General features: G+C 42.0%; 2 long non-coding RNA genes and 1 pseudogene across 2 annotated transcripts; 2 read left to right on the plus strand and 1 right to left on the minus strand.

Annotated features, from left to right (window-relative positions):
• The first annotated feature begins 25 nt into the window (after positions 1 to 25).
• On the plus strand, positions 26 to 14,498 carry LOC134759540 (uncharacterized). The gene is made up of 2 exons (XR_010135857.1): positions 26 to 276; positions 12,710 to 14,498. It is a non-coding gene; the product is annotated as an uncharacterized LOC134759540 (long non-coding RNA).
• On the minus strand, positions 13,382 to 23,337 carry LOC129049372 (uncharacterized). The gene is made up of 4 exons (XR_008512434.1): positions 22,890 to 23,337; positions 20,157 to 20,207; positions 19,249 to 19,408; positions 13,382 to 16,680 (listed from the first exon to the last, which is right to left on the minus strand). It is a non-coding gene; the product is annotated as an uncharacterized LOC129049372 (long non-coding RNA).
• On the plus strand, positions 19,139 to 20,277 carry LOC103892177 (protein tyrosine phosphatase type IVA 2-like; annotated as a pseudogene).
• Positions 23,338 to 23,345: the final 8 nt, after the last annotated feature.

The following is a 23,345-nucleotide window of genomic DNA, read 5'->3' on the forward strand; positions in this document are numbered from 1 at the left end:
TTTTTTTTTTTTTTTGAGACTAAGTTTCGCTCTTGTCCTCCAGGCTAGAATGCAATGGCGTGATCTCAGCTCAGTGCAACTTCCGCCTCCTGGGTTCAAGCAATTTCCTTGCCTCAGCCTCCCAAGTGGCTAGGATTACAGCCACCCACCACCATGCCTGGCTAATTTTTGTATTTTTAGTATAGACGGAGTTTCACCATGTTGGCCAGGCTGGTCTTGAACTCCTGACCTCAGGTGATCTGCCCACTTCAGCCTCCCAAAGTCATGGGATTACAGGTATGAGCCACCGAGCCTGGCCAGCTTTCTATGTCTTATAACCTAAGGGCCTTAACTGATAAGTTGTTGCCTTGGTAGCATGTAGTTAACAAAGTGGGGTATATGATTTAGGTTTGTTTTTCCTGAGACAAGAAAATTGCATTCTTGTTTATATTTGAAAATAGCAACTTTTAGCCATCGTGTGAAATAGTGTTATTGTTTCTGTACACCTGGAACGTTGTAGTGCCTGATGCTGAGATTTTGGAAACACTGAAGAACTATAGCCTTATAAGAATTTTAAATTTATGAGAAAATCTGAGACAGGGGCAGAGATGGCTGATTTTGATCTTGCTAGATCTTAGACCATGAGAATGACAGGCCTGAAGCCCTGAAATCTCACCTCAGGGTCGAGTGTTGGACTTGGCAACTTTGACATTGCTGAAAAAGTTTCTTACAGCTGTAGGAGTGAGGTGGTGGGAATCAAACAGTATATTTGGCTTGGTGAATTAAAGTCAGTTCACCTCAAATGTTTACTAAATCCCTTAATGTAAACATGCATTGAAAAAGTTATCCTCACCCTTCCCCCCCAAAAAAAGTTATCCCTTGATAATTTGAATAGCAGTATCTGGGAAGAACCTGAGGCCTCAGCCTAGCAAACTCTTCTGATAGACTTTGAATAGGAGTATCTGGGAAGAACCTGAGGACTCAGCCCAGCAAACTCTTGTGATAGACTTTGAATAGGAGTATCTGGGAAGAACCTGAGGACTCAGCCTAGCAAACTCTTCTGATAGACATTGAATAGGAGTATCTGGGAAGAACCTGAGGACTCAGCCTAGCAAAGTCTTCTGATAGACTTTGAATAGGAATATCTGGTAAGAACCTGAGGACTCAGCCTAGCAAACTCTTCTGATAGACTTTGAATAGGATTATCTGGGAAGAACCTGAGGACTCAGCCTAGCAAACTCTTCTGATAAGACTTTGCACTGCAGGTGCTTCATTTAAGGCTATAGAGTAGATGTTGGCAATATATAAAATTCAAACTTGAGTGTCCATAAATAACTGTTGTTGGAACATGGCTAAATATATTTGTGTATTATTTGACTGCTTTTGCACAGCCATTGCACAGTTGAGTAGTTGAGGTATAAAAAACCTGCCACCTCCTGATAAAGATAGAACCCCTTCCCTTTTCTGGGAAAATGTGGAATTTGCCTTGCAGGAGGAAGCTTATTCTGCCAGTTCCCCATGGCTTATTTTTACCAGTTTGGTAACAATAATCTACACTAAACATGCCCTGGGATGGGACTGCTCATTTAGGAAAATATGTAGAATTCATAGAGCATTGCAGGAATGAGTAATATATCAAAACTTCTCAGCATGACAAAACCCAGGGCAACGTGACAAAACCCTGTCTACACAAATTTTTTAAAAGCTGGGTACAGTGGTGCACACCTGCAATCCCAGCTACTCAGTTGGTTGAGGCAGGAGGATCGCTTGAGCCCAGGAGGTCAAGGATGCAGTGAGCTGCACTGTACTCCAGCCTGGGCAACAGTGAGACCCTGTCCCAAAAAAAAAGTTGGGGGAGGGGATAGATACTTGTGAAATCCTTTGAGGGTGTTCAGTGAAGGGCAGTTACTTACAGCATATACTTGGTGCACTGACACCCAGCAGTGATGATGGTTTTGCTTTTTTTTTTTTTTTTTTTGAGACGGAGTCTTATTCTGTCACCCAGGCTGGAGTGAATGGCACGATCTTGGCTCACTGCAACCTCTGCCTCCTGGGCTCAAGCGATTCTCCTGCCTCAGCCTCCCTAGTAGCTGGGATTACAGGTGTGTGCCACTACGCCTGGCTAATTTTTGTATTTTTAGTAGAGACGGGGTTTCACCATGTTGGCCAGGCTGGTCTTGAATTCCTGACCTCAGGTAATCCACCTGCCTCGACCTCCCAAAGTGCTGGGATTACAGGCGTGAGCCACCACTCCCGACCATGATGATGGTTTTAAAAGTTAGCTGCAGCAGCTAAGGCAAGACCAGATCCAACACTGGCTTATGGCAAGGGGAAGAAAAGTCAGGAACTTTGCCATAATCTAGAAGAAAGAATGATAATGCTTTGTGACATGCTGGATTGGATCCATTATGTGTTCCTAAGACCCTAAGCCCTTTCCCTCCACCAAGAGCCAATAAAAATGTGTTATTGAAAGTAGTAGCTGCTGGCCAGGCGTGGTGGCTCACGCCTGTAATCCCAGCACTTTGGGAGGCCAAGGTGGGTGGATCACAAGGTCGGGAGTTCGAGACCAGCCTGGCCAATATGGTGAAATCCCTTCTCAACTAAAAATACAAAAATTAGTCAGGCATGGTGGTGGGCGCCTGTAATCCCAGCTACTCGGGAGGCTGAGGCAGGAGAATGGCGTGAAACAGAAAGGTGGAGGTGGCAGTGAGCAGAGATTGCGCCACTGTACTCCAGCCTGGGCTACAGAGTGAGACTCTGTCTCAAAAAAAAAAGAAAAGAAAATGACAAACACATGTTCTGTGTATATGACACAATCCTAACTGTGGCATGTATCTATATCTTCAGTTGCATCGGCCTCAATTATCAACTTGTGGCAAAAGAATGAGAAAGAGAATTAAAAAATAAAAAAAAAAATAAGATGCTTGCCTATAGTCCCAGCTACTTGGGAGGCTGAGGCAGGAGGGTCGCTTCAGCCCAGGAGGTTGAGGATGCAGTGAGCCATGATTGTATTCCAGCCTGGATGAGAGGGCAAGACCTCATATCTGTAAAAAGTAAAAATAAATACATAAACTATATAATAATAATATAGAAGACAAATGTCAATGTTGCTGAAAAACCAAAAGAAGCCAAGAGGACAGTCTTCTGAGTAGAGGGCATAGGAGTTCCCAAAGAGGAAAGTTCAGTCAGATCAGGTTGGAGGCCAAAAGGAACTCTTGACCTGAGGCAGTTGGAAATATTACTTCTACTGGCAAATAAAAGTGCTTCAAGCAGACGTTTATGTAGAAATTCATGCTGGATGTTTATTGATGGAATGTTTGTGTGACTCTTTAATAGAAGTCTGAACTAGGTATGCCATATGTTTCCATATATCTTCATATGTCTTGGGGGTAAGTGTTGAGAGAAGGAAGTGGCTTTTGGTTTTGTGAGTGTCTTGAAGATTTAAGGTTTGTTGTGAAAAAGTGTAGGGGTAATTTTTTTTTTATTTTTTTTTATTTTTTTTTTTTTGAGACAGAGTCTGACTGTGTCACCCATGCTGGAATGCAGTGGCGTGATCTCGGCTCACTGCAACCTCCGCCTCTGGGGTTCAGGTGATTCTCCTGCCTCAGCCTCCTGAGTAGCTGGGGTTACAGGCACCTGCCACCACGCCTGGCTAATTTTTGTATTTTTAGTAGAGATGGGGTTTCACCATTTTGGCCAGGCTGGTCTCAAACTCCTGACCACCCGCCTCGGCCTCCCAAAGTGCTGGGATTACAGGCATGAGCCATCATACTCGGCCAGAGCAACCTTAATTTTTAAAAACAATTTAGCTACTTTTTTTTTTTTTTTTTTTTACTATTTTAAGAGCATCACAGTAAAAGGAAAATAACAGCTCACTTTGAGGCCAAAATCTAAAATTTAAAATCAGCCCTACTCTGGCTAGGTGCAGTGGCTTATGCCTATAATCCCAACACTTTGGGAGGCAGGAGGATCATCACTTGAGCTCAGGAATTTGAGACCAGTCTGGACAACAAAGCAAAACCCCATCTCTAAAAAAAAAAAAAAAACCCCGGGATGGTGGCTTAGGGCTGTGGTTCCAGCTACTCTGGAGGCTGAGGCAGGAGGATTGCTTGAGCCCAGGAGGTTGAGGCTGCAGTAAGCCATATTTGTACCACTGTACTCCAGCCTGGGTGACAGAGCAAGACCTTGTCTAAAAAAAAAAAAAAAAAATTCTACTCTCTTGGTATTTGTAATATGTTATGAGATATCATCATTGGAGGTTGTAAGGATGGGAATATTAGTTGAAAGTCTGATATTTTATCACTGAGTTGCCCTTTTCCAATTTTACATGCTTAGGTTGACTTCTCAATAGCAACAGTAAAAATCAGAAGACAGTAAAAGAATGTCTTCAATGTGCTGAAAGAAAATATCTACCTAGAATAGAAGGGTTATTCACAAGCCAGGGTGAAATAATGTCATTTTAAACAAAATATTTAATACTAAGAAAGTTGGAAACATAAAAAAATAAAAAGTCATGCTTGGCCAAATCTAAACAGACGTAAAAATTATAAGATGTAATTTGATGATACAAAAATATGGAAATAAGCCCCAGAAAATAATAGTATGTAACACTGGAAGAAGTCTATTTAATAATTTTTAGGAGAGTAGAGATTCTGGTTATCCCACACGACAGGGCTTTAGACAAGGAGACCCACTTTACCACAGATAAGGTGCAGTGGTGGTCCCATGACTGATCTATTGTTATGCTTACCCCACCACCTAGAAGCGGCTGGTGTGACAGAGCATTGGATACCTGCTGAAGGTGGTTTGAAGTACCAGCTTAGTGGCACTGCTTGACAAGCACAGGGCACCGTCCTCCAGTATGCAGTCCTGGAATCACAGACTTTTATCTGGTAGTGATTCCTCAACAGGGAGTATACACAGGTCCAAGAGCCAAGGAGTGGGAGTCGGATCGGCCCCACTTAACGTCATTTCCAGTGATCAGTTTGGAGACTGAAGAGCAACAGTCTGAGGAATGACCCCAGGCAGTAATTTGTTTCCACAGAAAAAACAAAGAGCACCAGTAAAGGGTAATTATGTAATAATAAAAGATAGTGCAAGTGCAGATTTCTTATTTGATTAATAACTGATTAATAATTATAGGCCAGGCGTGGTGGCTCACGCCTGTAATCCCAGCACTTTGGGAGGCCGAGGTGGGCGGATCACAAGGTCTGGAGATCAAGACCATCCTCACTAACATAGTGAAACCCCGTCTCTATTAAAAATACAAAAAATTAGTGAGGCATGGTGGCAGGCGCCTGTAGTCCCAGCTACTCGGGAGGCTGAGGCAGGAGAATGGCTTGAACCCAGGAGGTGGAGGTTGCAGTGAGCCCAGATTGCGCCACTGCACTCCAGCCTGGGCGACAGAGCGAGATTCCGTCTCAACAACAGCAACAAAAAAAGCAATTATATAAAACAATATGCAATACTGTTTGGACTATAACATACAGAAGTATAATATGTCTACCAATAACACCACAAAGGAGGAGGGTGAGAGAAAAGTCGTGTTGGGATAAGGAAGTGGCTCTAGATGGCAACTTAAAGCCTCAAGAATAAGCTGAGAGAACCAGAAATAGGAAATAAATAGGCTACTGTAACAAAAGCTGTTAATATATACTTTCTCTTCATTCTTCTCTCAGCTTCTTTAAATGATAAAATATATAAAGCAATATTTATAGCAATGTGTTGTTGCATTTGTAACATAGATATATATAACAATACCAGCACAAAAGTGGGGGTGGGGGCTAGAACTGTATAGGAATAATCAGTTTATAAAAATCTTATTGGAATTAAGGTAGTATAAATCTGAAGTAGACTCTGATAAGTTAATGTGTATTTAACACTTCCTAGAACAAACACTAAAGAAATAACTGCAAAAATATTGTAAGGAATCATTAAAGAAAAAATATTACATTACAAAATATGCAGTTAAGACAAAAGGAGAAATAGATGAACAAAAGATACATGAGACATAAAATACAAAAGGGAAAGCAGCATATGTAAATCTAACTATATCAATAATAACTTTTTTTTAAGAGGGTCTTGCTCTATTGCCCAGGCTGGAGTGCAGTTGCATGATCATAGCTCACTGCAGCCTTGAACTCTTGGCTTCAAGCAATTCTCCCACCTCAGCCTCCATAGTAGGTGGGACTACAGGTGCACACTACCATGCCTGGCTATTTTATTATTTATAGAGATGGAGGTATCAAACTCCAGGGCTCAAGCAATCCTCCCATTCTGGCCTCTCGAAGCATCAAGATTATAGGCATGAGCCAGTGCACCTGGCCAGTAATAACATTAAATGCGAATAGATTAAACTATCAAAAGACAGATTGTCAAAGTGATGATAAAAAAAAAATCCAACCATGTATAGGAGACATACATACATACTCAAAGATACAATTGGATTAGAAGCAAAGGATGGAAAAAGATATAAAATGTAAACAGCAACCATAATAAATCTCCAGTGGCTTTCTAATATCAGACACAATAGAGTTTAAAACAAAAGTTTTACTAGAGATAAAAGTATTTGCAAAGATAAGTCATCAAGAAGATGTAACAATTATAAATAGACAATTGGGATTACATCAAGCTAGGAAGCTTCCATACTGCCGAGGAAACAACAAAATGAAGAGACAACCCACAGGTTGGGAGAAAATATTTGCAAACTATCCATTTGATAAGGGGTTAATTACCAGAATATACAGGGAGCTCAAACAACTCTGTAGCAAAAACAAAGAAAAATAACAACAACAAAAAAAACCCAAACTCTAAATACTCCAATTATAAAGTAGGCAAAAGATCCAAACGTTTCTCAGAGAAGACATGCAAATGTCTAACAGGTATATGAAAAAATGCTCAATGTCACTAATTATCAGAGAAATGCAAATTAAAACCACAATCAGATATCATCCCTCTTCAGTTAAAATGGCTTGTATCAGAAAGACAGGAAAGAACAGATGCTGGTGAGGATATGGAGGAAGGACAGCCCTCGTACACTGTTGGTGGGAGTGGAAATTAGTACAGCCACTATGGAGAACAGTATGGAGGCTCTTCAGAGAAACTGAAAATAGAACTATCATATGATCCAGCAACCCCACTACTGGGTGAATATCCAAAAGAAAGGAAATCAGTACATCAAAGAGACACCTGCACGCCCATGTTTCCTGCAGCACTATCCACAAAAGCCAAAAAGTGAAATCAGGCCAGGCACGGTGCCTCACGCCTGTAATCCCAGCACTTTGGGAGGCCGAGGTGGGTGGATCACTTGAGGTCAGGAGTTCAAGACCAGCTTGGCCAGCCTGGTGAAACCCCGTCTCTACTAAAAATACAAAAGTTAGCGGGGTGTGGTGGCAGACACCTGTAGTCCCAGCTACTTGGGAGGCTGAGGCAGGAGAATCACTTGAACCCGGGAGGCAGAGGTTGCAGTGAGTTGAGATTGAACTGCTGCCCTCCAGCCTGGGCGACGGAGTAAAGCTCCATCTCAAAAAAAAAAAAAAAAAAAAATCAGAGCCCATCAACAGATGGATAAAGAAAATGTGATATATATAAATACAGTCAATATGTCTATTCAGTCATAAAAAAGAATAAAATCCTGTCATTTGCAGCAACTGGGATGTAACTGAAAATCATTATATTAAGTGAAATAAGCCAAGCACAGAAAGACAAAGATTGCATGTTCTCACTCATATTTGAAAGCTAAAAAAGTAGACCTCGTGAAGATAGAGTTGATTGGTGGTTACCAGAAGCTGGGAAGAGGGGGAAAGATGAAGGGGAAAAATATGAATGCATTTATCATTGCTGAACTGTACACTTAAAAATGGTAATGATGATAATATTTATATGTTATATATCTACATTTTATTTACATATTTATATTTTGCCTCAATAAAAAAGGCAAAAAAGAAGATACAACAATTATAAACATATATGTACCTAATAACAGCACCAAAATACATGAAGCAAAATCTGACAGAAATGAAGAGAGACAACTCAACAATACTAGTTGGAGACTTAATATCCCACTTTCAATATTAGAACAATTGTATAAGTTGTCTAGGACTGTCGTAACAAAGAACCACAAACTGGATGGCTTAAACAACACAGATATATTGTCTTACTGTTCTGGAGGCTCCATGTTTGAAATCAAGGCATTGACAGGTTTTGGTTCCTTCTGAGGGCTCTGAGGGAAGGATCTGTTCCAGGCCTCTCTCCTTGGCTTGCAGATGGCTGTCTTCTCGCTATGCCTCATCACATAATCTCCCGTCTATATGCACATTCTCTGTGCAAACTTCCTCTTTTTATAGGGACGTCAGTCATATTGACTCCTAAGTCCTCATTTTAACATTGTTACCTCTGTTAAGACCCTCTCTCCAAATAAGGCCTCACTCTGAGGTATGGAAATTAGGACCCTAACATATCTCTTTGAGTTGGGGGGACACTACTCAACACTGAAGTGTTTAGGGATGTCGAGAAATTATGCCTCCAACCTATGCTCATACATTTCTTTTTTTCTTTTTCTTTTTTTTTTTTGAGACGGAATCTCACTCTGTCACCAAGGTTGAAGTGCAGTGGCACTGTGTCAGCTCACTGCAACCTCTGCCTCCCGGGTTCAAGTGATTCTCCAGCCTCAGTCTCCTGAGTAGCTGGGATTACAGGTGCCCACCACCATGCCTGGCTAGTTTTTATATTTTTAGTAGAGATGGGTTTTCACCATGTTGGCCGGGCTGGTCTTGATCTCCTGACGTCAGGTGATCCACCCACCTCGGCCTCCCAAAGTGCTGGGATTACAGGCGTGAGCCACCGTGCCCTGTCAATGCTCATACATTTCAAGAAAAACATTTATTAGGCTGGGCATAGTGGCTCACTTCTGTACTCCCAGCATTTTGGGAGGCCGAGGTGGGCGGATCACCTGAGGTTGGGAGTTTGAGACCAACCTGGCCAACATGGTGAAACCCCCGTCTCTACTAAAAATACAAAAATTACCTGGGCGTGGTGGCGGGCACCTGTAATCCCAGATACTTGGGAGGCTGAGGCAGGAGAATTGCTTGAACGCGGGAGGCAAAGGTTGCAGTGAGCTGGGATGACACCACTGCACTCCAGCCTGGGTGACAGAGTGAAACTCTGTCTAAAAAAAAAAGAAAGAAAGAAAAACGTTTGTTTGTAGAGAAAGCTAACATGGTAAAAATTTGAGGAATATTGGTAAAGAATATTTACAAATTTATTATCATTGTGTAAATTCTATATTACTTTTTAAACTTTCATGTTGTGTGGAGTCATTTCTAAATCAAATCATTAAAAAGAGGCCAGGTGTGGTGACTCACGCCTGTAATCCCAGCACTTTGGAAGGCCAAGGTGGGCGGATCACTTGAGGTCAGGAGTTTGAGACCAGTCTAGCCAACATGGTGATACCCCATCTTTACCAAAAATACAAAAATTAGCCAGGGTGGTGATGTGCACCTGTAATCCCAGCTACTTGGGAGGCTGAGAAGGGATTATTGCTTGAACTCGAAAGGTAGAGGTTGCAGTGAGCCGGGATCACATCACTGCACTCCAGCCTGGGTGACAGAGTGAGACCCTGTCACACACAAAAAATTAAACTCATTAAAAAGAAAACGTGAATTTTGCAAAATTATTGGATGTCAGTATATTCAAATCAATTTTATTTCTATATATCAGAAAAATAATATAAAACGGGATTTAACAAATTGAATCAATTTTCAATGGCATAAAAATACAAAATAGATACAAATCTTACGGTGTTGGAACTGTTCAGCATCTTGAAGGTGGTTGTTGATACATGAACCTACACTGGTGATAACATTGAACAAAGGTGGTTGTTGCTACATGAACCTACACTGGTGATAACATTGAACAGAACTTAATATACACACATACATACAAAGTATAAGTAAAACCGGGGAAATCTTAAGTATTGTGTGTCAGTATTCTGGCTGTGATATACTATAGTGTTGCAAAATGTTAGCATTGGGGGAAACTGGGAAAAGTGTATAAGGGATCTCTGCATTATTTTGTATACTGTAGGTGAAACTATCTCAATACAAATTTAATTAAAACAAATCTGATAAAGATGTAAAAGAATGAAGAAACTATTATCCAGTTGATAAAATATGCAACTATGAAATAAACTACAATTGAATCATCAATATGTTCAAGTCCTAGACATTTAATAGTGATAAATGTTATTCCCCAAATACTGTATGTAGTATAACATCTTTGTTAAAGGCCAAGATAAAGCAAAATGGAGTTACATATTGTTTAGGCATATGTGTTTATGTGACAAAACAACGGGGAAAAAAAGCTAGAAAATGATAATCAAAATCTTTAGGATAGTGTCTACTCCTGTGGAGGAAGCAGTGAGTTGGAAAAAGGGAACACTAAGTAGAGGCTTCAAGTTATTTTTAATTTTCTGTTTGGGTGAGAGATTCAAGAGCATTCATGAGAATGTACTTGTAACTAATATTTGATGAACAGGGGCTATACAACAGTTTAGATTTTAAAAAATTATGGGAGAATACTAAGGATAACCATATGCCAGTCAAATAAAAATAGATAACACATTTTTCAGTTTTCTAGAATATTGCACATTATCAAAACTGACCAAGCAGAAAAAGTAAGACTGAATAAAATCAACAATAAATAAAATTGAATTGGAGTATCAAAAGCTTCCCTCAGTGAAATACAGCAAAGCCCAGATGGATGTCCAGTAAAATTTTAGCAAACATTAAGGACTTGATTATCATTATGTAAGCAGTGTTAGAAAATTTTTTAAATATAGATTACTTCCAAATTCACCTAGAAATTCTTTTATAACCTTTACACCAAATCAGGATAGAGACAGCAGAAGAAAAAATAAATACAGATCAGTCTAATATATGAAAATTTTCTGAGTAAATGAAACCCAGGTCTCTTTCGCCATACGTTTGTATATAAAGTTGAACCATAGGAAATTACAACAATCAACCATGTTTTACATATGTGGCAGATTTTATTTTCTGAAGCGGGCTATGACAGTAGCTTCCATCTCATCTCCTCTTCTACAGTGTGATCTTGCCACTCCTCCCACTGATAGTCTTGTCCCATCCTTTGAGTTTTGTTGGCTTGTGACTCACTTGTAGCCAAAAGAAATGTGGAGGAAGTGATCATGTAAGACTTTGCAGGATATAAAAAGCCATGCGGCTATTGCCTTGATTGCAGAGATCCTTCGTTTGCCACGTAAGCAGTCCTTGAAGCTGTAGTACTAGGAGGAAATCTCAAATAGTCCATATAGAGAAACCACATAGAGAGGCTCTGAGATGACATAAAGAGATGCTTGTTCAGCCCCATATGCTCCCGTTCCATGCCTTTCCGGCTCCATGAGAAATCCTGACCCAGAACGGCTCAGTCAAACCTCTCCTGAATCCCTAACAAACAGGAACCATCAGAGATAATAACATCTTTATTGCTATTTGTGCTATAATGTTTTGAGGTGATATGTTAGACCACAGTAGTGATTGGAATAGAAATTTAGTGTTGGAAGTGGGGTGCTACTTACATGCATCACTAGCCTTGGCACTGGATGATGAGCACAATCTGAAAGGCCCTTGAGTAAAATATCAGTAAAACCCAATGGGCTTTGGGGATGGTATTAGCAGAGTCTTAAAAGTCATCAAGGAGGTTGCTGGTGAGAGCTTGAAGGAACACAAGGAAAGCATTATTGCAACATGGAGAAAATGAGACTTTTTTATGTAGTGACAGGTTTATCAACACTGTCATCTAATGTAAATGGAAAATAGAAGATGTGCCTCATGACCTCAGTGATAGAGCTAAGTGTTTTCTAGACCCAGTGTTCAGGATGCTACCTGGCTTCTCATTGCTTATAATAAAATGAGAGGAAAGAGAACTAAAAAATGAACCATTGAATGGAGGAAATGGTAAACAGTCTTTTCAGCTTGTAAAGCATTCTCAAAGTAAGAAAGCTCCTCAGGGAAAAGACATAATCCAAGGCTGGCTATAGTACCCTTATATAAGATTCCAGAAAGATCTGAAGCGGTGCCTCCTGACCCCCTTCAATGAATAAACAAAAAGGACTTCTAAGGACTTGAGAGAATGCTTCTGTGAGCCCTCTCTTATAAGCAACAGAACTGCTAAGAATTTTAAGGGTGAGGTCCCACAAAAGGCCCACAGAGAGCCAATGGTAGAGAAAGTCTTACTAAGAGATTTTTGGGGTGTGGCTTTTGTCTAATGGAATGGGTTATACACAGATAGCTAAAAATCCCACACGTTCTTAAAAACAGTGATGCTAACTTTACAGATAAGGACAAACTGTACAAAAGAAGGTATTTGAACTCTCAATCTTTTTGCTCAGGAAGGAGGTTGAGAAGGAAACTGAATTGCAAACATGGTCACATTTTATGAAAAACCATGGATGATTCAGAGAGCAGAACTAAGATCCAGAGGGTAGAGCAAACAGCCATGGAGGAGAAGTCCAAGAAAGCAGAACCAAACCCTAATCACCGAACTGGTAATGGGTACCCAGTAGGATTTAAGGATTTCTATGAAACAGTGACTACTGTGTGCCTCCTCTTGTCCCCACTTTTGAATAGGAGTATTGGTAGCAGTTTTTCTGTGTCTGCCCCACTGTTACGTTCTGGGTGTGTAAGATGAAAATAACTTGTCTCATATTTCACAGGCATTCAGATCGGGAGAAATAGCACCTCAGGAACTGCATCCTCAAGAGTCCCATCTGCACCTGTAGCAGTTTGACGATGAGATCCTGGTCTTCAATCTGATATTATAACGGAATGAGACATTGGGATCTTGGGGGAGGAGATGGCTATACTTTGCATGGCGGAGGGGTGTGAATTGTTACAGCCAGAGGGCAGACCGTGGTAATTCCAAACGTGGCAAAAAACAGCATCTCCTATCACACATTCTCTTCCACAGTGTGCCTGCTATTTCTCCCATGAGAGTTGAGGTCGACCCCAGCTCCTTGAACCTGGGTGGACTTGTAATTTGCCTGTAGCCAACAGAATGCAGCAGAAATAGGCCAGGTGCAGTGGCTCACACCTGTAATCCCAGAGCTTCAGGAGGCCAAGGCAGGAAAATTGCTTGAGCCCAGGAGTTTGAGACCAGCCTGGGAAACACAGTGAGACCCTGTTTCTATTTAAAAAAGAAAAAAAAGAATGCAGCAGAGATGAAGCTGTGTAACTTCCAAAGCTAGGTCATAAAAGGTGATGCAGCTTCCATCTTGTCACTGGAATTCACACTCTTGCACCGTTCAGCAGCCATATAAGCAGTCCAATGGCCCTGAGCTGCCCTGCAGTAAGAAAGCCCAAACTAGCTCACACACAGACTACATCAAGAGTGAGAGATGCCTAAAGCACCCCCAGGCATTCCAGCCCCTTCTGTTCTAGATCTAGCCTTAGAAAAAGCTGCCTAGCTGAGCCTGTCTTGAATTTCTGACCCAGGAAACTATTAGATATAATAAGTCACTTTTTTTTTTTTTTTGAGATGCAGTCTCACTCTTTCCCAGGCTGGAGTGCAGTGGCACGATCCTGGCTCACTGCAGCCTCCTCCTACCAGGTTCAAGCAATTCTCTGCCTCAGCCTCCCAAGTAGCTGGGATTACAGGTGCCCGCCACCATACTTCGCTAATTTTTGTATTTTTAGTAGAGATGGGGTTTCACCATCTTGGGCAGGCTGGTCTTGAACTGCTGACCTCATGATCCACCTGCCTCGGCCTCCCAAAGTGCTGGGTTACAGGTGTGAGCCACCGCACCCGGCCATTAAGTCTCTTTTTTTAGGTAATCAAGTTAAAATAGTAAGTCACTAAATTTTGAGGTGTTCTGTTATGTAGAAGAGTGACTGGACCAACCCACAAAAAGGACAACTTCATATAGTTCAACTTTTTTTTTTTTTTTTTTGATACAGAGTCTCGTTTTGTCACCCAGGCTGGAGTGCAGTGGCATAATTTCAGCTCATGGCAACCTCCGCCTCCAAGGTTCAAGTGATTATCATGCCTCAACCTCCCAAGTAGCTGAGATTACAGGCACCTGCCACCATGCCTGGCTAATGTTTGTATTTTTAGTAGAGACGGGGTTTCACCATGTTGACCAGGCTGGTCTCGAACTCCTGACCTCAAGTGATCCGCCCGCCTTGGCCTCCCAAAGTGCTGGGATTACAGGCGTGAGCCACTGCATCTGGCCTAGTTCAACTTTATAAATAAATATGTCAAAGATAATTCAATATTAAAGTTTATATATTTATCATTTTAACCAGATAATGTAGAAATAGAGTGATATGAAACATAAATACCTATATAGATTAAGAAAAATATTCAATAAATTGGAACAATTCTTTGTTATAAAATTCTTAAGAAACTCAGAATAAAATGCAACACCTTTTTACGATGATAAACCCCTCAGCAAACATACTTCAAGCAGAACCTTACAAACAGTATAATTAAAATGAGGAACCGCTGAGATCACTGCGCTCTCATTATTTCTCCCCAGCATTGAGCTGGAGTCCTAACCAATGTGGTGAGACAAGGAATGAAGATTAAGAGGTATATGGGCTTGAAAGAAAGAGGAATATTTGTGGTTATTTGCAAGCAAGATCTTGTGATGATTAATGTTAGGTGTCAGCTTGACTGGATTAAAGGATACCCAGATAGCTGGCAAAGTATTATTTCTGGGTATGCCTGTGGGGGTTTTTCCACAGGAGACTGGCATTTGAATCAGTAGAGTAAGGAAGATCCACCCTCACCCAATGTGAGTGGGCACTGTCCAATCTGTTGAGGGCCCAGACAGAAGAAAAAGGCTGACGAGAGGTGAATTCACTCTCCTGGAGCTGAGACATCATCTTCTGCCCTTCAACAGCAGAACCCAAGGTCCCTGGGCCTTCAGCCTCCAACTGAGAGTTATGCCACAGGCTTCCCTGGTTTTGAGGCCTTGGTACTTGGACTGAGCCACTCTACCAGCTTCCTACCCAGAGTGGGAACTTATGGTTCCTTTTCCTGGCCGTCCATGGCCACCTGTGAACCAATTGGCAAGAACTTCCTCCTCTCTCAGACCCGTACAAACCCCAGGCTCAGCCAGAGGTGATCAGACGGGGGACCATCTGCCTGCAGAGAGGAGCCAGTCACTCTAGGGCCTCCTCTCCGCTGAGAGCTGAGCCCTCGTCAGGACAACCAGCTGCAGAGAGGAGGTACCCTCTGTGCTAGGAGCGAAACACTGGGGGACACGCTAGCTGCAGATAGGAGCTGCCCCCTGCGGTCTCCTCTGAGCTATTCTATCACTCAATAAAGCTCCCCTTCATCTTGCTCACCCTCAATTGTCTGCCTACCTCCTTCTTTCTGGTCGCAGGACAAGAACTCAGGACCCACTGAATGGCAAGGCTGAAAGAGCTGTAACACAGCTGAAACATGCCCCTTGCTTGCCACATTGTGGGTGAAGAGAAAAAGAGAAGAGCTTCAGCCCTTCGAGGAGCCCAGACCTGGGAGATCTTTGAGCCAGGGCTGTGACTCCCTCTTTGGGGCCCTGTGGTTTTTGGGGTCTCCAAGCCTTTGGGCAACACCGCATTCTCCAGTGCCAGCCATGGAAGCTGCCTGTGGTGTGCCTAGTCCAGCTGCAGCCTCACAGAGAGCTGGCACCCCTGCCGGCACCTGGAGCTGCCTGCCCCACAGCAGCAGCCAGCGTGTCTGTGCAGTGGCTGAATCCCATGCTTGCTCACACACCACTTGCTGCTCCACACCTGACTCTCAGTCTCCCTTAGAGGTGTGGGATCTGGGCTGGGAGTGTGAGCTGAGCACAGCATGCTAGGCCAAGGGGGCAGAATGAGCCCAGCGGGCCTGAGCAAAACTTGAGCAAAGGTGCCACCGGCCACAGAGGTTCCTGTCAAGAAAAGTGACACCTCAAAGATCCTGTAACATTTTTTTTTTTTAAAGAGTTTCGCTCTTGTCGCCCAGGCTGGAGTGCAATGGCTCACTGCAACCTCTGCCTCCCAGGTTCAAGCAATTCTTCTGCCACAGCCTCCCGAGTAGCTGGGATTACAGGCGTCCACCACCACGCCCGGCTAATTTTTGTATTTTTAGTATAGACGGGTTTCACCATGTTGGCCAGGCCAGTCTCAATCCCCTGACCTCGTGGTGATCCGCCTGCCTCTGCCTCCCAAAGTGCTGGGATTACAGGCGTGAGCCACCACTCCTGGCTTCTCATGACCTTATTTAGCCTTAATTATTTTCTTAGACATCCCACTTCCCAGTACAGCAACACTGGGGGTTAGGGCTTCAATATATGACTTAAGGGGCACATTCAGTCCGTGATTCCACTAGCTTCCAATAAGAAAACATACTATATGCAGGGTGTGGCGACTATTCTAGCTACTTCATGCTTTCAAGGCACGCAGGTCTGAGTACAAAGAATGCATGAGTGGGGCTACTGACATACAAGATAGCTCTGCTCCATCTGTACCTTGACAAGAAGGAAAAGGAATCCCAACATACATACAATTATAGTTCCTAACTTAATTAGACCCTCAAAAATAGATCTTATCCATGATGGCATGAACAGAGGCCTGGTTGGCATCTTGAGTGAGCTGTTTCCTTCAGCTGCCATCTGCTTCTGGCCTTCTAGTTTGATCAGGCAGAGGCTGGTTTTAGACTCTAAAAGGAATGAAAATATGGATAAATGGCTTTTCATTTATCTGGAGATCCAAGAGCCCTTTCAGTCTTTTTTTTTCTGACAAGTAACTGAAATCAGTTAGGGGCTCACAAATGTATTCCTGGGTGATCAGTTAGGGGCTCACAAGTGTATTCCTGGGTGATCAGTTAGGGACTCACAAGTGTATTCCTGGGTGATCAGTTAGGGGCTCATAAAGTGTATTCCTGGGTGATCAGTTAGGGGCTCACAAGTGTATTCCTGGGTGGAGAAGTTAGTTGTGGGCTTCTACAGCCATTTGGGGTTTGGATGACTTGGCCCTACTGCTTCCTGTTGTCTGTGGTAAGTGTAAGCTGTGTAATGACGGGTTGCAGAGAGTTTTAAATATGATCACATACTACTTTTTTATTGGAGATGGGGTCTTGCTCTGTCACCCAGGCTGGAGTGCAGTGGACAGGTACAATCTTTACTGGTGATTCATGAACCCAGGGCTTGACTCGTTTTAACTTTATGAATGAATGAGTTACCAGGAGAACTTTATAAGGGTCCATTCCATTTGGGCTATATTTGGTGCTCAGGGTTGTGATTTTTCCAGATTTGAAGGGGTACTTGGTCTCCTGGGCTAAGGCATTGTAAAAGAATATCTATAGGAACAAAGAATACCTATAGGAACAAAGAACATCTATAGGAACAAAGTTGCACCCAGAGACTGTGTGTGTGTGTGTGTGTGTGTGTGTGTGTGTGTATATATATATATATATTTATTTATTTTGGATGGATAAAATAATAGATGGATAGGATCATTTTAAATATATATAAATATGTATAAATAATATTTATATATATTTTAGATATTTTTATATATATAATATATATATTTTAGATGGAGTCTCACATTGTCAGCTGGGTTGGAGTGCAATGGCGTGATCTCTGTTCACTGCAACCTCCACCTCCCGGGTTCACATGATTTTTCTGCCTCAGCCTCCCGAGTAGCTGGGATTACAGGTGCATACCACCACACCTGGCTAATTTTTTGTATTTTTAGTAGAGACAGGGTTTCACTATGTTGGCCAGACTGGTCTTGAACTCCTAACCTCATGACCTACCCACCTTGGCCTCCCCAAGTGCTGGGATTACAGGCCTGAGCCACTGTGCCTGGCCAGACTGTACATATTTTTTGGTATCTAGTTCTTTTACAATATGACTGTTTTAGGAATTTTAACAAAATTTAGTTTTAAGGAAGGGTTGCTCATAAAGCATTTTATAGGGGCCTAATTGGAGCTTGCTTCTAGGGTGACTCTTATTCTAAGCAGGGCGATAGGCAAGACCTTATCCCAGGCTAAGTTGATTTCTTGTTTTGGAATTCAAATTTTTTTTTGTAGAGATGGGGAGTCTCGCCATGTTGCCCGGGCTGGTCTTGAACTCCCAGCCTCAAGCAGTGTTCCTGCCTCAGCCTCTCAAAGTGCTGGGATTACAGGTGTGAGCCACTGCACTTAGCCACAGGTAATAAGCTGGTTTCTTAATTTCCTTTTTCCCAGAAGTCAGCAAACCTCTGTCTTTCCATACGCCTCCCATGCCTAAAAAAATGGACAAGAAACAACCCCCAGTGGTATAGAAATGTGTGTATGTCGGCAGTAACCACTGAAACCCACTATCTGCAGTTTCTGCATTTCTAATATTAGTCCAATTTTTAAAAATCCTCATCTAAGTCAATATCCATATCTTGTTCCTAACTCCTCCTAATGTTCTACCATTAAGAAACACACTGGCTTTACGGTTAAAATCCTATGTGTTTTTTTAAATCATGTTAAGGTAGCAAACAAATTTGCTATTTTTATAAAATCTAAAATATATTTTAAAGTTAATTTTTTCATGTAATTGAAGTGATTTTATTTTCCCCTTAACTTACTGCGATGGTAATATTAGGTTTTCTGATCAACTGTGTGTGTCTAGAATAGAATCCGTTTGCTTATAGTATATTTTAGCAATGCACTGCCAGCTTCTCTCTGTTAATAACTTCTCAATATTTATGCTTGCATAATCTTAAGTTTTGTCTGAGGTTTCTTTTCAAATCATACATTCATCAATTTTGGTATCTTTATGCTATTTAATAAATAGAAAATTTTCCTTCTTTTAATTCCTCTGGAATTGTTTTTTCAGCTTTACTAAAGGTATATCTGACAATTTAAAATTGTGTCTAGGGAGTGGCTAGAGTGGCAGCTGGGCAGCAAGACTAACTCTGGATCCACCAGGCCAGGTGTCGTTTACAGAGGCTGGGGCAGCCATCCCCAACTCCAATGCCCAGTCCCCAGCACACTAGCACTTTTTGGTGATGTTGCACATTTATGGTGATTCTGAGTGTGAAAGCAGACTTCTGCCAGGCTTAGCACAGCATTTTCACCAACAAATGAGCTTTGAGGTTCTACGTGCTGTCATTAACACTGCCTTGAAAACTCTAGACACCAAGACTGGCCTCAGAAATAGATACCTTTTTAAAAAAATTGCAAGTATATTTCTTTTAACGATTCCAGTAAAATTAAGCATCAAGTAAACAAAAGTGGAAAGTGACCTACACTTTTAACTTGTTGAACTAAATGTAATAAAGGCTGCTTAAGTTTTGTATGTCCTTGGATTTTTTGGAGTCCAGAGGTGTCCATCTGCAGAAATTGAGGCCCAAGTTGAATTTGGATTCCAGTGGACTCTGAACAATTCTGCTTATCTTGAAGACAGACGCTTCATAAGGAATAGACAAGTTAAATAGAAAAAACAGTGATCAATAGGCAGTTTAGTGATCAAAAAATAAAACATTAAAAAGTTTTCTGCTGTGAAACATTTCAAGATTTATTGATTTTTTTTCACTTTCCCCTTTACACTCACACACATACTCACACTTTTTCTTTGCCATAATGGACTGTTCAGCCCCTGTGGAGATTTACAGGAACATGCATTTTCTCATAACCCACAAGTCTACCAGTGCCACTGCAACAAGTTCACAGAGGAATGTGAGACATGTGGAGTGACACCTTTGGTTTGAGTTTGTGATGCTACATTTGGTAAAGTTCCAGTTGAAAAACAAGGAATCCACATTTTAGATTGGTCTTTTGACGACGAAGCTCCACCACCTAATCAGACAGCAGATAATTGGCTAAACCTGTTAAACACCAAAGGGCGTGAAAAGCCAGGTTGCTGTGTTGCAGTGCATTGTGCTGTGGGATTGGGAAGGGCACCTGTGCTGGCAGCGCTTGCTTCGAATATGGAATTAAGTATGAAGATGCAGTTCAGTTTATAAGACAAAAAAGAAGGGGAGCATTCAATTCCAAACAGCTGCTTTACTTGGAGAAATGCCGACCTAAGATGCAATTACACTTCAGAGATACCAGTGGGCATTGCTGTGTTCAGCAGAAATGTAAATGAAGACCGGCTGGATTGTGGCATTTTAGAGGAACTCTTAGTACTTGGAAATGTGAATCTGGAGTCTTACCTGTATCATCCAAGTAGTGATAGACTCAGTACTCAGCCACTCTCCCAATGGCTGGAAAAATGCAAACAAAAAAAGAAATCCCTCTATAAAATCAATAAAATGTTTAAGAAAAGAAAAAAAGTAGATAAAATTGTATCTATTCAAGGTGACAACGGGATCTTTTGATATATATAATATATATATTTATAATTGTGAAGTGACTGATACGATAAAGCTAGTGAATGTATCCATCACCCCACATAGTTACCCTTTGGGTATGTGTGATGAGGGTATTTCAGGCTTACTCTTAGGTGAATTTCAAGCGTACAACACATTATTAACTGTCGTCACCATGCTGTCCATTAGGTCTTCAGAAATTATTCATGTTATAACTGCAAGTTTGTTCTCTTTTTAAAACATCTGACCAACATCTCCTCATTTCCCACCCTTGCCACCTGACCTCTGGTAACCACTCTTCCACTGTTTCTATGAGTTCGACTTTTTAAGATTCCACATCTACGTGAGATCGTGTGGTATCTTCTTTCTGTATCCATGTATTTCTATTTGTATTTCACTTTGCATAATGTCCTCCAGGCTCATCCACGTTGTAGTAAATCACAGAATTTTCTTCTTTTTTGAGGCCAAGTAATATTCTATTGTGTACGTCTACCACATTTTCTTTATTTATCTTTTGATAGATGCTTAGGTTGTTTCTACATCTTCACTATTGTGAATAATGCTGCAATGAACAGGGGAGTGCAGATATCGCTGAGATATCTTTTTATTTTATTTATTTTGGATATATACTGCTATGATTTGAATATCTATGCCCTCTGAAACTTACGTTGCAACTAACCCCCATTGTAACAGTGTTAGGAGAGTGGGAAAGCTGCCTATGGCAATTGAGAGGTGGGACCTTTGGGAGGTAACTAGGATTAGATGAGCTCATGAGGGTGGGCATTAGCGGCTTTATAGGAACAGAAAGAGAGAAATGGGCTCGGCTGCTTGATCCCCCTTCACAGTGTGCACCCTGGGCTGACTTGGGGCTCTGCAGAGAGTCCTGCTAGCAAGGAAGTCCTTACCAGAAGTGTCCCTCAACCTTGGACTTCCTAGTCTCCAGAACTGTAAGAAATAAATTCATTTTCTTTATAAATTATTCAGTGTCAGGTATTCAGTTACAGCAACAGAAAATAAACTAAGACAGAAAATTGGTACTAAGGAGTGGGGCTGTTGCTAATAATAAATCCTGAAAATGTGGAAGTGGCTTTGGAACTGGGTATGGGCAGAGTTTGGAAGAGTTTGGAGGAGCAGGTTAGAAAAAGCCTAGATTCTGGTGAGGGATTGTCTCAAAAACAGAAGAAGAAGAAGAAATTGTGAAACCATGCCCCCAAAGAGTTAAAGAAACCAGTGATTAACGAATTTTTTTTTTTTTGTGAGATGGAGTCTCGCTCTTGTCGCCCAGGCTGGAGTGCAGTGGCACGATCTCGGCTCGCTGCAACCTCCACCTCCCAGGTTCAAGCGATTCTCCTGCCTTAGCCTCCCAAGTAGCTGGGATTACAGGTGCGCACCACCACGCCCGGCTAATTTTTGTATTTTTAGTAGAGACAGGGTTTCGCCATGTTGGCCAGGCTGGTCTCGAACTCCTGACCTCAGGTGATCCGCCCGCCTCGGCCTCCCAAAGTGCTGGGATTACAGGCGTGAGCCACCGCGTCCGGCTAACAGAAATTCTTGAGCTTACAGGATGGCAGATAAGAAACAGTTTGCTGAAACTCCGTTTGTAAGATAATACAACTGGCTGAAATCAGTTGAAACCAATATAACCAACTGGGGTCCATGCTGAATGAGCTTGCTGATGTCGCAGCCTGAATTTCCACTGCACTTTTCACACTAACTCTACCTTAATTTGCACATGGGACCCAAGAAGAGGCTTGAAGAGACAACTGCACATGGTCGGGGACTTTCCAGACCTCCTTTTTCCTTCACCATTCACCTGTGAATCCCAGAATCCACCCTTTAAACCTTTTTTCACAAAAGTGCTGCCTTAAGGGCAGCACAGAGAGATAGATTTGAACTAAACTCCTGTCACTTTGTTGGTCAACTCGCAATTAAGCTTTTCTTTTCTCAAACGCCTGGTGCCATAGTATTGGCTTCTGTGCACATCGGGCAATGAGCGCTTTTGCGTAACAGTATTTTGATATCCGGTTTCCTCACACTATTTATTGAAGCGACTGTCCTTTCCCCATCGTGTATTCTTGACACAAGATTAGTTGACTTGCCGAAGATTAGTTGACTGTATATGCATGGGGTTATTTTTGGTCTTTCTACGCTGTTCCATATTGGTCCATGTGTCTGTTTTTATGCTAGTATTTCACTGGTGAGTTCTACCTCTGGGAATAAATATAAGAATTCTCTAATCACTGGATGTTTGAAGCAATTCACTAAAGCAACTCATTATGATGCTTTCTGGCAAAGGATCTCTGAATTTGTCTTCAAATTGTGGATAAAATTGGGTCAAATTTGACCCATCTTGTCCTGGAGAATCATTTGTGTCACAAATAATCAAATTTATTAGTATAGAGCGGATTTTCATTCAATTTCCTATGTGTCTGTGGTTATTTCTCTTTTTTCATCTCTCTCCTCTCTCTCCTCCATCTCCCCGGCCCCATCTCGCTGTCATAAGCACCGTGACTTACCTATAATTCTCCCTACGACTCGAGTTATGGATCAACTTTACTTTTTTCTGTTAATTCTTACCTTCTTTCCATAAATATATTTAAGTTTTTTCTGGTTTCCTCAACTGAAGTCAAACCAATTGAGTATTGGTGGGCCGGGCGCGGTGGCTCACGCCTGTAATCCTTGCGCTTTGGGAGGCCGAGGCGGGCGGATTGCCTGAGCTCAGGAGTTCGAGACCAGCCTGGGCAACACGGTGACTCCCCGTCTCTACTAAAATACAAAAAATTAGCCGGGCGTGGCGGCGGGCGCCTACAGTCCCAGCTACTCGGGAGGCTGGGGCAGGAGAATGGCGTCAACCCGGGAGGTGGAGCTTGCAGTGTGCCGAGATCACGCCACTGCACTCCAGGCTGGGCGACAGAGCGAGACTCCGTCTCAAAAAAAAAAAATATTGGTGGATTCGGTTTCCCTTTACGTTTCTCAGAAAACCCTGTGAGCCCGTTTGGCGTCACTGCGTCTCCAGGCGACAGGCACTTCCGG

This window comes from Pongo abelii, chromosome 10 (assembly GCF_028885655.2).
Source record: "Pongo abelii isolate AG06213 chromosome 10, NHGRI_mPonAbe1-v2.0_pri, whole genome shotgun sequence".
NCBI classification, from domain to species: Eukaryota; Metazoa; Chordata; class Mammalia; order Primates; family Hominidae; genus Pongo; species Pongo abelii.